The sequence below is a fragment of the Pristiophorus japonicus genome, chromosome 10 (genome assembly GCF_044704955.1).
Source record: "Pristiophorus japonicus isolate sPriJap1 chromosome 10, sPriJap1.hap1, whole genome shotgun sequence".
Classification (NCBI taxonomy): domain Eukaryota; kingdom Metazoa; phylum Chordata; class Chondrichthyes; family Pristiophoridae; genus Pristiophorus; species Pristiophorus japonicus.
In genome coordinates this window covers 6,078,046-6,090,561 of record NC_091986.1, presented here as the reverse complement: position 1 = coordinate 6,090,561, position 12,516 = coordinate 6,078,046, and positions in this window count along the sequence as shown.

Here is a 12,516-nt window from a genome sequence, read left to right as displayed (position 1 = left end):
CCAACATCGGGAACGTTCTTCCTGCATCTAACCTGTCCAGTCCCGTCAGAATCTTATACATTTCTATGAGATCCCCTCTCATCTTTCTAAACTTCAGTACATCAAGGCCCAGTTGATCCAGTCTCTCCTCATATGTCAGTCCAGCCATCCCTGGAATCAGTCTGGTGAACCTTCGCTGCACTCCCTCAATAGCAAGAATGTCCTTCCTCAGATTAGGAGACCAAATTCCAGGTGAGATCTCACCAAGGCCTTGTACAACTGCAGTAAGACCTCCCTGCTCCTATACTCAAATCCCCTAGATATGAAGGCCAACATACCATTTGCCTTCTTCACCGCCTACTGTACCTGTATGCCAAATTTCAATGACTAATGAACCATGACACCCAGGTCTCGTTGCACCTCCCCTTTTCCTAATCTGCCACAATTCAGATAATATTCTGCCTTTGTGTTTTTGCCCCCAAAGTGGATAATCTCACATTTATCCACATTATACTGCATCTGCCATGTATTTGCCCACTCACCATCCTGTCCAAGTCACCCTGCAGCCTCTTAGCATCCTCCTCACAGCTCACACTGCCACCCAGTTTAGTGTGATCTGCAAACTTGGAGATATTACACTCAATTCCTTCATCTAAATCGTTAATATATATTGTAAAGAGCTGGGGTCCCCGTACTGAGCCCTGCGGCACTCCACTAGTCACTGCCTGCCATTCTGAAAAGGACCCGTTTATCCCGACTCTCTGCTTCCTGTCTGCCAACCAGCTCTCTATCCATGTCAGTACATTACCCCCAATACCATGTGCTTTGATTTTGTACACTAATCTCTTGTGTAGGATCTTGTCAAAAACCTTTTGAAAGTCCAAATACACCACATCCACTGGTTCTTCCTTGTCCACTCTACTAGTTACATCCTCAAAAAATTCCAGAAGATTTGTCAAGCATGATTTCCCTTTCATAAATCCATGCTGACTTGGACCGATCCTGTCACTGCTTTCCAAATGCGCTGCTATTTCATTCTTAATGATTGATTCCAACATTTTCCCCACTACTGATGTCAGGCTAACCGGTCTATAATTACCCGTTTTCTCTCTCCCTCCTTTGTTTAAAAGTGGTGTTACATTAGCTACCCTCCATTCCATGGGAACTGATCCAGAGTCAATAGACTGTTGGAAAATTATCACCAATGCATCCTCTAATTCGAGGGCCACTTCCTTAAGTACTCTGGGATGCAGGCTATCAGGCCCCAGGGATTTATCGGCCTTCAATCCCATCAATTTCCCCAACACAATTTCCCGCCTAATAAGGATATCCTTCAGTTCTTCCTTCTCACTAGACCCTCGGTCCCCAATACATCCGGAGGGTTATCTGTGTCTTCCTTCGTGAAGACAGAACCAAAGTATTTGTTCAACTGGTCTGCCATTTCTTTGTTCCCATTATAAATTCACCTGAATCCAACTGCAAGGGACCTACGTTTGTCTTCACTAATCTTTTTCTCTTCACATATCTATAGAAGCTTTTGCAGTCAGTTTTTATGTTCCTGGCAAGCTTCCTCTCGTACTCTATTTTCCCCCTCTTAATTAATATCTTAGTCCTTCTCTGCTGAATTCTAAATTTCTCCCAGTTCTCAGGTTTGCTACTTTTTCTGGCCAATTTATATGCCTCTTCCTTGGATTTAACACTATCCTTAATTTCCTTTGTTAGCCACGGTTGAGCCACCTTCCCCGTTTTATTTTTACTCCAGACAGGGATGTGCAATTGTTGAAGCTCATCCATGTGATCGTTAAATGTTTGCCATTGCCTATCCATCGTCAGCCCTTTAAGTATCATTTGCCAGTCTATTCTAGCCAATTCACGCCTCATACCGTCGAAGTTACCTTTCCTTAATTTCAGGACCCTAATTTCTGAATTAACTGTGTCACTCTCCATCTTAATAAAGAATTCTACCATATTATGGTCACACTTCCCCAAGGGCCTCGCACAACAAGATTACTAATTAGTCCCTTCTCATTTCACATCACCCAGTCTCGGATGGCCAGCTCTCTAATTGGTTCCTTGACATATTGGTCAAAAAAACCATCCCTAATACACTCCAGGAAATCCTCCTCCACCACATTGCTATCAGTTTGGTTAGCCCAGTCATTATGTAGATTAAAGTTGCCCATGATAACTGCTGTACCTTTATTGCACACATCCCTTATTTCTTGTTTGATGCTGTCGCCAACCTCACTACTACTGTTTGGTGGTCTGTACACAACTCCCACTAATGTTTTCTGCCCTTTGGTATTCTGCAGCTTCACCCATACCGATTCCACATCATCCAAGCTAATGTCCCTCCTTATTATTGCGTTAATTTCCTCTTTAACCAGCAACGCCACCCCACCTCCTTTTCCTCTCTGTCTATCCTTCCGAAATGTTGAATACCTTTCACCTTCTCAATCTTTTCAAGCCCTTGAGCATCCCACTGGCCAAACCATGCCCCCTTTATAGTGACAGTCATTTGTAGGAAGGGTAAATGGATGGAATGTCAGGCAAGTCCTGGAAATGACTAGACCATGCCCCTCAACTGGTGAATGACTTAGGGTTATGGCAGGATCATGGGAGGGGAATTATAGCAGTCATTGTTAGGGCCTGAGTTTTGGCCTGTCATGATCACCGGACATCTCAAAGCACTTTACAGCCAATGAAGTACTTTTGGAGTGTAGTCACTGTTGTAATGTGGTAAACGCGGCAGCCAATTTGTGCACATCAAGCTCCGACATACAGCAATGTGATAATGACCAGATAATCTGGGGTTTTTTGTTATTTTGATGAGGAATAAATATTGGCCCAGGACACCAGGGATAACTCCCCCCTGTTCTTCGAAATAGTGCCATGGGATCTTTTACATCCAACTGAGAGAGCAGACGGGGCCTCGGTTTAACATCTCATCCAAAAGACGGCATCTCCGACAGTGCAGTACTCACTGCACTGGAGTGTCAGCTTAGATTTTTTTGTGCTCAAGTCCCTGGAGTGGGACTTGAACCCACAACCTTCTGACTCAGAGGCAAACATGCTACCCACTGCGATACAGCTAACACGAAGACTGCTTCACCTCATTTTACTGACCAGACTACCTCTGCACTGATTAACAACAGGCAGCTTACTCAAGTACAATCCAGGATTATGTAGCATTTGAAAACTTATCTAACCAACTTATTTAGCCTCCTTGTGAAGCGAATAACCACAAGTAAGATTTGGATCGTTGTGGCAGGGCTAGTGTTTCTGAAGTGGACCACGTTTACTATAGCACTGCAGGGACTCCTGGAACCATGGGAGATGGACCACAGCTACCATATTAGCAATGGAAATTGTCATTATTTCAGTACACATCTTACAGGGGCACCAAGAATAAACATATGCATTTTATACACACGGATACTCCTATACAACACGTCCTCGGGAGGCATTTCAGGCTGAGTAGCTTTCATCTGATCTGGCTTGCATTTCACAAGTGTAAAACGCTCAGGCAGTTGCTTGAGCGATTTTTGCTCTTGCCACTCACATAGTCCAATAGATCTGTAAATGCAAATCAAAGAGAGGCCTGGCATGCAAACAGATCAGCCAACATAGAGCAGACACACAACAAGATAAAAATGCACATCGTCTGTAATGACAATTGAGTCACCTGTTTATTTACCAAGCAATGGTATATATATTTCATAAACCATCCTAAAGACAAACCAAGAATTCTCACAGAAAATAACAACAAAAATAAATATTCAGTTGTGTCATTGGCTGGAAATTTCAGCCGAACCATGTGAACATAGACGTTATACCTATACTACGATAGAAGAAAATTATGGATAAGTTAATAAGAACATAAGAACATCAGAAATAGGAGCAGGAGTCGGCCATACGGCCCCTCGAGCCTGCTCCACCATTTAATACGATCATGGCTGATCCGATCATAGACTCAGGTCCACTTCCCTGCCTGCTCCCCATTACCCCTTATCCCCTTATCGGTTAAGAAACTGTCTATCTCTGTCTTAAATATATTCCATGTCCCAGCTTCCACAGCTCTCTGAGGCAGCGATTTCCACAGATTTACAACTCTCTGAGAGAAGAAATTTCTCCCCATCTCTGCTTTAAATGTGCCATAAATTGCAGCCTCTCCAGGTGCGTACGATGTGCGTCGTGCCCGATGAGGCCCCACAAGTTCCGGGTTTAGACGTGCGATGTGCAGAAGGATCTTCGCGGGCGGAGATTGGGCTATTTATTCAATTCCTAGCCACCGAATGTCCTTCAAACTCTTCCGCCGGGTAAACCTGCTTTTACGTAAGAGTTTTAAAAGGTAGAAAAATAAAATGTTGTCAGTAATTTTTATATTGAAAACTCTGTCCATTAAGGTAAGTTTATTTTAACCCTATTAAAAAAAAATTCAAAAACTTGTTTTTTTCTAAAATATTTAATTAAATTCAATTTCAATTAATTTTAAATATGTGAAGTGTTTTTTTTGTTTGTGCTTCTGTGTTTTTGAGGATATTCTCATGAATGGTAATGGGAGCTCGAACAAATGGAACTCACCTTTATTATCAAGGAGAATACTCCCTGTTCATTGGTGGTCCAGGCCCACGTGATCCCAGGATGCGCTTACCTTCCTGGGATGCGTGGGCCCATACGCTGGGCGGTGTATCTAGGTCTCGGACCGCAAGTGTTCGTTCCTCTGGGACCAACAGGTATTTCCTTGAAAAGCATTTTGGTCGGAGGCATCTGCCCGCGGGAAGCCTCCGACCGCAATTCCTGGCCCAATATATCAAGTGTTATTGAATTAATCAGATACAATTCACCCTCAGGGATAAAATAAAATCAAGTAAATTAGTGGATCAAAGCCTGCTACATTATTGTATGTTCATGTCCCCTTTAACAGACACTTTCTTATGATGGTACTATTTGTTTCCTTGTATATGGACAACACCTGATAAAGCAATACATTATTTGAAAGGTCGATCTTCTCCTTATCTCTGTAATTTATTTTTCACTGCAGAAAAATTTGAAATGAACATTTGCAAATGCAATTAACTAAGCTGGTTAAAGGAGATATAGGGCAGATTTTATGGTAGGTGAGATCATTACTACCAGCAAAATATCGGCATGCAAGGCCTGGGAAATCTGGTGGGACTGCATGTCATCTGATACCCATGTGTCAGCCGTGGCTCAGTGGGCAGCACTCTTGCCTCTGAGTCAGAAAGTTGTGGGTTCAAGTCCTACTCCAGGGACTTGAGCACAAAAATCTAAGCTGACACTCCCAGTGCAGTACTGAGGGAGCCCTGCACTGTCAGAGGTGCCGTCTTTCAGATGCGATGTTAAACCGAGGCCCAGTCTGCTCTCTCAAGTGAACATAAAAGATCCCATGACACTATTTCGAAGAAGAGCAAGGGAGTTATTCCCGGTGTCCTGGCCAATATTTATCCCTCATCAACATAACAAACAAAACAGATTATCTGGTCATTATCACATTGCTGTGTGTGGGAGCTTGCTGTGTGCAAATTGGCCGCCGCGTTTCCTAGATTACAACAGTGACTACTCTCCAAAAGTACTTCATTGTCTGTCGAGCGCTTTGCGACGTCCGGTGGTCACGAAAGGCGCTATATAAATGCAAGTCTTTCTTTCCGAGTCGTGCTGCGTAGCAGTTTTTGTTCAAGATGTAGGTCAGCCGAAAGTACTTCCACACAAAATGTGTGAGATTTTCAGTAAATATTTAATTTCATGCAAATGAGTCCTCAAGGAGTATAGGAACAGAAATAGGCCACACAGCCCCTCAAGCCTGATGGCCATTCAATTAGATCATGACTGACCTGAAAGGTTTCCCAACCTTCTCGCCTTTCATGCTCAATGCAAACAGTTCCTCGCCTTAAAATAAACATTGAGGAAAAGAGTACTTAACGCTGTATTTTTAATTGCTACAATCCAAATTCCGAAAAGTAGGAATTACTTTGGATGTTTCTCTATGCTGACCTTTTTTTGGGGTAAGGAGAGACTGAAAGAAAGGCGGAGAGGCAAGTTTGCTGGCACCAGAGGCAGACAACCACACCTCCGCTGACCTATGTGTACAGACATAAGAACACAAGAACATAAGAATTAGGAACAGGAGTCGGCCATCTAGCCCCTCGAGCCTGCTCCGCCATTCAACAAGATCATGGCTGATCTGGCCTTGGACTCAGCTCCACTTACCCGCCTGCTCCCCGTAATCCTTAATTCCCTTATTGGTTAAAAATCTATCTATCTGTGATTTGAATACATTCAATGAGCTAGCCTCAACTGCTTCCTTGGGCAGAGAATTCCACAGATTCACAACCCTCTGGGAGAAGAAATTCCTTCTCAACTCGGTTTTAAATTGGCTCCTCCATATTTTGAGGCTGTGCCCCTTAGTTCTAGTCTCCCCGACCAGTGGAAACAACCTCTCTGCCTCTATCCTGTCTATCCCTTTCATTATTTTAAATGTTTCTATAAGATCACCCCTCATCCTTCTGTACTCCAACGAGTAAAGACCCAGTCTACTCAATCTATCATCATAAGGTAACCCCCTCATCTCCGGAATCAGCCTAGTGAATCGTCTCTGTACCCCCTCCAAAGCTAGTATATCCTTCCTTAAGTAAGGTGACCAAAACTGCACGCAGTACTCCAGGTGCGGCCTCACCAATACCCTGTACAGTTGCAGAAGGACCTCCCTGCTTTTGTACTCCATCCCTCTCGCAATGAAGGCCAACATTCCATTCGCCTTCCTGATTACCTGCTGCACCTGCAAACTAACTTTTGGGATTCATGCACAAGGACCCCCAGGTCCCTCAGCACCGCAGCATGTTGTAATTTCTCCTCATTCAAATAATATTCCCTTTTACTGTTTTTTTTCCCAAGGTGGATGACCTCACACTTTCCGACATTGTATTCCATCTGCCAAACCTTAGCCCATTCGCTTAACCTATCTAAATCTCTTTGCAGCCTCTCTGTGTCCTATACACAACCCGCTTTCCCACTAATCTTTGTGTCATCTGCAAATTTTGTTACACTACACTCTGTCCTCTCTTCCAGGTCATCTATGTATATTATAAACAGTTTTGGTCCCAGCACCGATCCCTATGGCACACCACTAACCACTGATTTCCAACCCGAAAAGGACCCATTTATCCCGACTCTCTGCTTTCTGTTCGCCAGCCAATTCTCTATCCATTCTAATACATTTCCTCTGACTCCGTGTACCTCTATCTTCTGCAGTAACTTTTTGTGTGGCACCTTCTCCCATGCCTTTTGGAAATCTAAATACACCATATCCATCGGTATACCTCTATCCACCATGCTCGTTATATCCTCAAAGAATTCCAGTAAATTAGTTAAACATGATTTCCCCTTCATGAATCCATGTTGCGTCTGCTTGATTGCACTATTCCTATCTAGATGTCCCGCTATTTCTTCCTTAATGATAGTTTCAAGCATTTTCCCCACTTCAGATGTTAAACTAACCGGCCTCTCGTTACCTGCCTTTTGTCTGCCCCCTTTTTTAAACAGAGGCGTTACATTAGCTGCTTTCCAATCCGCTGGTACCTCCCCAGAGTCCAGAGAATTTTGGTAGATTATAACGAATGCATCTGCTATAACTTCCGCCATCTCTTTTAATACCCTATGATGCATTTCATCAGGACCAGGGGACTTGTCTACCTTGAGTCCCATTAGCCTGTCCAGCACTACCCCCCTAGTGATAGTGATTGTCTCAAAGTCCTCCCTTCCCACATTCCTGTGGCCAGCTATTTTTGGCATGGTTTTTGTGTCTTCCACTGTGAAGACCGAAGCAAAATAATTGTTTAACGTCTCAGCCATTTCCACATTTCCCATTATTAAATCCCCCTTCTCATCTTCTAAGGGACCAACATTTACTTTAGTCACTCTTTTCCATTTTATATATCTGTAAAAGCTTTCACTATCTGTTTTTATGTTTTGCGCAAGTTTACCTTCGTAATCTATCTTTCCTTTCTTTATTGCTTTTTTAGTCATTCTTTGCTGTTTAAAATTTTCCCAATCTTCTAGTTTCCCACTAACCTTGGCCGCCTTATATGCATTGGTCTTTGATTTGATACTCTCCTCTTTTTCCTTGGTTATCCACGACTGGTTATCCCTTCTCTTACCACCCTTCATTTTCATTGGAATATATTTTTGTTGCGCACTATGAAAGAGCTCCTTAAAAGTCCTCCACTGTTCCCCAATTGTGCCATCGTTTAGTCTGTGTTTCCAGTCTACTTTAGCCAACTCTGCACTCATCCCACTGTAGTCCCCTTTGTTTAAGCATAGTACGCTCGTTTCTGACACAACTTTCTCACCCTCAATCTGTATTACAAATTCAACCATACTGTGATCACTCATTCCGAGAGGATCTTTTACAAGGAGATCGTTTATTATTCCTGTCTCATTACACAGGACCAGATCTAAGATAGCTTGCTCCCTTGTCGGTTCTGTAACATACTGTTCTAAGAAACAATCCCGTATGCATTCTATGAATTCCTTCTCCAGGCTACCCCATGCGATTTGAGTTGACCAATCGATATGTAGGTTAAAATCCCCCATGACTACTGCCGTTCCTTTTTCACATGCCTCCATCATTACCTTGATTATTGCCTGCCCCACCGTGAAGTTATTATTTGGGGGCCTATAAACTACGCCCACCAGTGACTTTTTCCCCTTACTATCTCTAATCTCCACCCACAATGATTCAACATTTTGTTTATTAGAGCCAATATCGTCTCTCACAACTGCCCTGATATCATCCTTTATTAACAGAGCTAGCCCACCTCCTTTCCCTTCTTGTCTATCTTTCCGAATCGTCAGATACCCCTGTATGTTTAATTCCCAGTCTTGGCCACCCTGCAACCATGTTTCTGTCATGGCCACCAAATCATACCCATTTGTAATGATTTGTGCCGTCAACTCATTTACTTTATTTCAAATGCTGCGTGCGTTTCGGTAAAGTGTTTTAATCCTAGTTTCTAAACCATGATTTTTAGTTTTGACCCCTCCTGCAGCCCCTTTATATTCAGTGGCCCTTTTTGTTTTTTGCCTTGGGTTTCTTTGCCCTCCACTTTTACTCATCTCCTTTCGGTCTTTTGCTTTTGTCTCCTTTTTGTTTCCCTCTGTCTCCCTGCATTGGTTCCCATCCCCCTGCCATATTAGTTTAACTCCTCCCCAACAGCACTAGCAAACACTCCCCCTCAGACATTGGTTCCGGTCCTGCCCAGGTGCAGACCGTCCGGTCTGTACTGGTCCCACCTCCCCCAGAACCTGTTCCAATGTCCCAGGAATTTGAATCCCTCCCTGCTGTACCACTGCTCAAGCCATGTATTCATCTGTGCTATCCTGCGATTCCTACTCTGACTAGCACGTGGCACTGGTAGCAATCCTGAGATTACTACTTTTGAGGTCCTATTTTTTAATTTAGCTCCTAGCTCCTTAAATTCGTCTCATAGGATTTCATCCCTTTTTTTACCTATGTCGTTGGTACCAACGTGCACCACGACAACTGGCTGTTCTCCCTCCCTTTTTAGAATGTTCTGCACCCGCTCCGAGACATCCTTGACCCTTGCACCAGGGAGGCAACATACCATCCTGGAGTCTTGGTTGCGGCCGCAGAAACACCTATCTATTCCCCTTACAATCGAATCCCCTATCACTTTCGCTCTCCCACTCTTTTTCCTACCCTCCTGTGCAGCAGAGCCAGCCACGGTGCCATGAACTTGGCTGCTGCTGCCCTCCCCTGATGAGTCATCCCCCTCAACAGTACTCAAAACGGTGTATCTGTTTTGCAGGGGGATGAGCACAGGGGACCCCTTCCCAACCTTCCTTGCACTGCTCTTCCTGCTGGTCTTCCATTCCCTGGCTGGCTGTGGACCTTTCAGCTGTGGTAAGACCAGCTCGCTACACGTGCTACTCAGTCATTTTCAGCATCGTGGATACTCCAGAGTGAATCGACTCTCAGCTCCAATTCCGCAACGCGGACCGTTAGGAGCGGAGGCGGATACACTTCCCGCACACGTAGTCGTCAGGGACACCGGAAGTGTCCCTGAGTTCCCACATTGTACAGGAGGAGCATATCACGTGACCGAGCTCTCCTGCCATGACTTAACACTTAGATACACTTAAATTGGCAACAGCAATGTTAACAAGTTACTTACTGTTAAAGAGAAAAAAGAAAAACTACTCTCCAATCCAGCCAATCAATTACCCCCTTGGCTGTGACGTCACCTTTCTGTTTCTTTCTACTTCTTTTTTGCCTTCTCCCTGTAGCTGCACAAGCTCCAACAAACTCCCGACTGCCTCTCCATGCACCTCTCGCCGACGCTGGGCCCCGGACTCCCCGGACAATACACCGGGCTAGGAATTGTCGAGAATTCAACCACCTTCACCTTCATCTTCACATCTGCTGGAGTCTGATCTGCAGATACCAAGGACCATGGAGACAGCCTCCAATAAATCAAAGCATCCTTCGGAGACTTGTGCAAAGTCAAGTAACCCGAAGAGTGCATCAATTAGGTCACTTTGTTCTCCGGGGCAACTACATTCATCAATGTTTCCAGGTAAATCCGCCAGCACTCTTCCTACAACATTCCCAAAGTCTAAGATATTATTATTCTACAAGGCACAAGTCAGGAGTGTGATGGAATACTCTCCACTTGCCTCGATGGTGCAGCTCCAACAACACTCAAGAAGCGCGACACCATCCAGGACAAAGCAGCCGCTTGATTGGCTCCCCATCCACCACCTTAAACATTCACTCCCTCCACCACCGGCGCATCGTGGCTGCTGTGTGCTTGCTTCCACGCCATAAAGGGATGAGTTCATAGGTGTTTCAATGAAGGACCTAATATTCCAGGTCTCGAACTACATTGTGAAGGGTGGAAGATGCCTGTGTGTGGATCTTTTTAACGTGTGGTGGCTGGTGTGCAACGGGTTTGACAGAGCTAGCTCTTGGTCCAGTGGCAAGGATTACCCAACAATAACTGGAGACCAGCTCTGTTGCACGGACCTAGTGCGCACATGTATCGCAGTGTGGGCTGGTCCGTGCTGCCCCTCGGCCCTCGCCTCTTCTGGGCCCCAGACTCACGCCTTTCCTGGGCCCCGGTCACTTACCTCTACAGACTCTCGCCCCTCCTTCACCCCTCCTGCTGGGCCTGCCTGCACTGCAATCAGTGACCTGGCTTCGTAGCCGTCGCTCTCCTGCAGCAGCACGCTGCTCCCTGCAGTGGTATACCGCCGCACGCTGCTCCCTCCAATGGCCCCGGCCTGCTGATGGTCTTGCAGGCCGGGACCGCGCTGATTCCCGGGCTGGGCCGCCACTTTACTGCTTTCAATAATAACATCCGCCATTGGAAAAAATAAAACAAAAGTTAAACACAAATAGCAAAGGTGAGGAATGTTAAGTTGGTACAGATTTGTTGTAGAACCACCTCGCGGACTACTGATGTAATAACAATACAGCTATGTGCTCTGCACAGTTCTACTTGGAGGCCATGTTGTGCACCATCGAAAAGATGCTCTGCAGCAACTCGCCAAGGCTTCTTCGGCAGCATCTCTCAAACCCGTGACCTCTACCACCTAGAAGGACAAAGGGCAGCAGGCGCATGAGAACACCACCACCTGCACGTTCCCCTCCGAGTCACACACCATCCTGACTTGGAAATGTATCGGCTGTTCCTTCATCGTCCCTGGGTCAAAATCTTTGAACTCCCTCCCCAACAGCACTGTGGGAGCACCTTCACCACACGGACTGCAGCGGTTCAAGAAGGCGGCTCACCACCACCTTCTCAAGGGGCAATTAGGGATGGGTAATAAATGCTGGCCTTGCCAGCGACGACCATACACCAGGAATGAATAATTTTTTTTTTAAATGACCAGCCGTGTTGGAATCCCGATCCATACACACAATGCCAGGAGGTATAGACTCACTGCACAGGTGGTCTGTGACTATCAATGAACGTTAATCCAGGTCAATGACTACATCCAGCAGAAATACTTTGTGGATTATCTGAAGGAGAAGCATAGTGGAAGGACGGCTCATATGCGACCTCTTCAGGTGTGGCTCGTAACATCCTCGTGACATTCACAAACACGAGATGAACACAAATACAGCTAGGCCCAAGCAGCCACCAGGAACATTATTGAGCATACCATACGCAACTTGAAGCAGCACCTCAAATATCTGGGATTAACAAAGTGTTTATTAGACTACCTCGCCTCCAATGTTGTTGTTGTTGTTGTGTTACATGCTGCACAACTTTGCCACACTGATACTGGGTAGTACGACCAACAACCAGGCTGTTCGAGTACTGAAGGACATTGCTGCCAGACCGGGCTTGTGGCCGGTGGCGAGAGAACTAACATGAGGGAATCATTTACTTGACCTACATAAGAACATAAGAATTAGGAACAGGAGTAGGCCATCTAGCCCCTCGAGCCTGCTCCGCCATTCAACAAGATCATGGCTGATCTGGCCGTGGA